Source organism: Aulostomus chinensis, chromosome 11 (assembly GCF_037954235.1).
Source record: "Aulostomus chinensis isolate RoL2024-O1b breed Wild chromosome 11, RoL_Achi_v1.0, whole genome shotgun sequence".
NCBI lineage: Eukaryota > Metazoa > Chordata > Actinopteri > Syngnathiformes > Aulostomidae > Aulostomus > Aulostomus chinensis.
In genome coordinates, this window is record NC_141330.1 from 26617395 (window position 1) to 26621324 (window position 3930).

Here is a 3930-nt window from a genome sequence, read left to right on the forward strand (position 1 = left end):
TATTCGAAACATTCACCACTTCACCGTCTCCAGAAGCCCCAGCAGCACTCAAACCCGCGAGGCAGTGATGCACCCTCAACTCCATCAGATTTTTTTTGGCAAATAAAATGAACAACACATTTAAATATCTTCTAATGAACTTAATAAATTAAATTTAAATTGGCAGCGCGGTGGAGCAGTGGTTGTCACTGTGGCTGTCACTGTGGCCACCCAGCAAGAAGGTTGTGGGTGGAGCCCCGGCTGCAGCACGGGGTCTTTCTGGGTGAGTCTCCATGTTCTCCCTGTTCCTGCTGGGTTCTCTCTGGTACTCCAGCTTCCTCCACAGTCCAAAGACATCAAGAGGGACCAGGTTAATCCAGACTCTAAATTGACCGTAGGCGTGGCTGGGAGAGCCAATGGTTGTCTGTCTCTATGTGTTGGCCCTGCCATGGACTGGTGACCTGTCCAGGGGGAAGGCTGCTGGGATAGGCTCCACTCCCACCACCCTCAACAGGAGAAGAGGGAGAACATGGATGGAGGGATGGATGGAGGGATGGAAATTTAACTTGAGTCTTCACTCGTCTTGGCTTTATCCTAGGCTGATTGGTTTGTTCTCAGCTTAAATAGCTTCATTTGTCTCTTTCTTCTCTTCTCCCCTTCAGAGTTTCACATCTGCGTCCTTTGGTCTGCATTTTTAAGACTTTAATTTTGATTTTAATTTGAGTGACAGGAGTGAAACCAAATCCTTCACTGACATTTGGTCTGGCGACTTTGTAAAGGGCCAAGTGACAAAAACCAAAGAAATGCAGAGACTTTCAGTTATTTTCTGAGACGATGGAGGAGGGAAGATACCAGAGGACAAGAGACCAAAGCAACCTGAAGATAAAGAAACTCGGGCCATGGTTTACAAAGGTTTGCGATGCTGTGAGAGAAAAGATGCTTCCACTAATGAGGAGGACAAATTCTCCCTCTCTGGTGACCTTGACAGCATATAAGACACTCGCACAACTAGAGAATGTGGTCGAGTCTACGCCACCTGCCTCTGGCAAGTTGCAGTTGTCTGCTCATGTCTTTTCCCACAGAAAACACCTCAGAAACCCAGCAGGTAGCCAGTCATGTGACTATCGCTCACTTGTACCAGCAAATACTCCTGCTTGTACTTCAAATGTATCCACCATACCTTGAAGAAAGCCCTCTTTTCCCAGCAGTCTTCAGAGGAACCGCGGTTGTTGCAGGGTAGACTCGGAGGGTATTCTGAGGACGAAGGAGATCATAACTCAACAAAAACAATGTGAGTCCAAGACTCACAATGACTTCTATTCTCTTGTTCTAACATTGTTAGAGTATTGGCTAATTTACAGTTGTACACACACTTAACTCCTCATAAATCCATTTAATTACACGGGAGAATGTGCAGCAGCAAGCACCAAGGAGGGAAACAGCCTGCCCAGCAGAAACAAACTGGACACATTAAAGAATACAACAGCAGATCTGGGGGGGTGGCGTTGAGAGGACAGGAGTCGGGAGGGAGGGTGAGAGACCAGGAGCAGCGGGCAGCCACAGCAGCGGTGTTGATGAGCCCTATGCAGAACGCCATGCACCACAGCATGCAGCATCCTCCTGCTCTGAGGGACTGGGCAGCGTCGCTGAGTCCAGCAACCACACGCAGGGGCAGCTGTGACCTGTGCCACTGAGAGGGAAGCAGCACTTCCTTGTTCTTGTTGAATCTCAATGCATGTTTCTGTTGTACTGTTTGATCTTCAGCTCCAACAGCTTCTCCTTTGATCAGAAAGCTTCTGTTTCAGCCAGAAACCAGATACGCTGTGCGGAGTCACAGCGTTCCTCTGCAGGTAAAGTGGAACGACATTAGGTTCATACTGATAACCAGCACTTCTTCAGCGTCACAGGCAGACCTGTCGTCAAGATTGGAGTAATGGAGTGGTATCCTAGGGCGAAAAGTGAACAACTCATTCACTGTGACAGTGTTCGGCTCAGAACACTAAACTCCACATTTACAGACGACTAATGTGGACGTAGGAGCTCCAACAGAGTCTGCGAGCAGATAAAGACCAACGGTCCGGAAGTGTCAGCTGATGAGTTACACGCCTTCCTCGGCCTGAGAAACAGGCTCGGAGCTTCTGGACACCTGTGAGAACGCCATGAAAATGAATCGGTTGAGCTGAAACCTCACAACATTTGCCTCTTACAAAGACCCAAAATCGTAAACGTCACCTTTACACATTTCTGAGCACGCATGGTTTAATTTGTCCTGTAAAACAAGCTTGAAAGCCTCTGAACTCGGGAAACTTCTTCGCACTGCAGTTGTGACACTCCTGAAAAGGAGGAATAAAGAAGGAGTGATGCAGCGTTTCCTCACTGAGGCTTTTACTCGAGTCACATAAAGCCCAGTCCCAGTTCCAGCAGGAACAGATTACAAACCCGCTGTCGGTAACAATGACAATCCTGTATTTCTGAGGCACAACCCTCATCTCTTGCACTGTAACTCTTAAATGATACATAGCTTCAACTCAATAAGCTCAGTAAATTCTCCCCTTTTGAAAGTTTCTCAATCAACAAACTCATCCATTTAAGTAACCTGTAGAAATACTGCTATAAACATGTATACTTTCAAAAAGTCTGTAAAAGTAGCTGAATAAACAATATCCCAAATACCTAGAAAATATTTTTACACAAGTGCACATACAGGATGAGGAACAATTAAACTCGGATCCCACGCTTTCCTCAAAACTGAGCTCAAACTTGCTCAGAACAGTCTCTAAACACTCTTGTAACACTCAGGCAAGCCTTATGAAACTCGCGCGGCCATTTTATGATGACATTTTTCTATCAACAAACCCGAAAAAGAGGACAAAAGAATGACGAGTGTGAGGCAGCTCCCCCTCAGGTACCGACTCCCTTGGATACGGCCAGAGACCAAAGCAGTCGAGCCCAGAACCCAAATCCTTCACAGCGTCTTAATCATACTGCGCCATGAATTTTGCATCTTTTCAAACTTGTCAGGGATTAAATCTATGACACTTTTAACGTGTCACACAGTGGCAGTGGATCGATGTGAGCGAGCCCCGAGTCCTAAAGGTTGACTTCAGATGATGGCAACCAAGCCTGCTTGTCTCTGTGAAAGTGAATGTCAATACTGCAGTGGAAATGAAGTCATGAAAGTACAACCTCAGAGTACTACTCTCTTAGAAGGACACAAAGTCTTAAGGCCCTGGCAGATGCGGCGCCGAGCAGGGCTCAAACGCACCTGCAGTTGTATATGACGGAGCGCCCGCCAGAAACGGTCTCAACATTTCTATCGCCAGAAGAACAAAACACATCTGGATGAATCTGACCATCAGACTCAGGCTCTGCTTACTCAGTGGAGGCGAGCAGCGAAGAAGAAGTCGTGTGTTTGTGGGCTCTTGAATCCTCAGGAGACGTTTGGCGCCACTGGAGGGCAGCCCGGTCACGTCAGTCTCACCGGTTGAGTTGCGATATAAAATACAACAGCATCAACAGACAGAAGTTCATTTGAAGGTCTATCGATACTGAAGGTCTTTTTCACTCATTTTTTTTTGTCTCTCTGGACGATGCACATTTTTTCTCCGCCATGTGTCACCCCTGACATGCAGGTTGCATATCATGCAAATGAGTTGATGATGTCACACAGCAACTTCTAGGACAGTCAGTAGCGACTTTCCATTCTGAGGATTTGGCCACAGTGGGCGAAGTCGACTGGTGCCTGCTGCAAACTAAACTTCCTCTCCACAAGAGCCTCACAAATTCATTTGACTTGTGAGTTTGTTTTTCTTTTTTAAAAAGGGAGCAGCACGGAAGGTTTTGCTACAAATCTGCTCAGTTTCATTGCATAATAAAGAGAGAAAAGCGCTCCGTGTGTGGACAAGCTAAGTGGCAAACAAACAAAACGCACTGGACTGTAAGCAGAAGTTT

General features: G+C 46.6%; 1 protein-coding gene across 2 annotated transcripts in view; it reads right to left on the reverse strand.

Annotated features, from left to right (window-relative positions):
- Nucleotides 1-1386: 1386 nt before the first annotated feature.
- LOC147253884 (uncharacterized) overlaps nt 1387-3930 on the reverse strand; it is a 6493-nt gene continuing 3949 nt past the window's right edge. Inside the window, exons 1-2 of one of the 2 annotated variants that reach the window (XM_086219226.1) lie at nt 3356-3930; nt 1387-2125 (exon numbers count right to left, since the gene is read on the reverse strand). The exon at nt 3356-3930 is cut by the window's right edge and continues 3949 nt beyond it. The gene's annotated coding sequence lies outside the window, so the exon portion shown is untranslated. The other variant, XM_086219227.1, reaches the window with a different exon arrangement.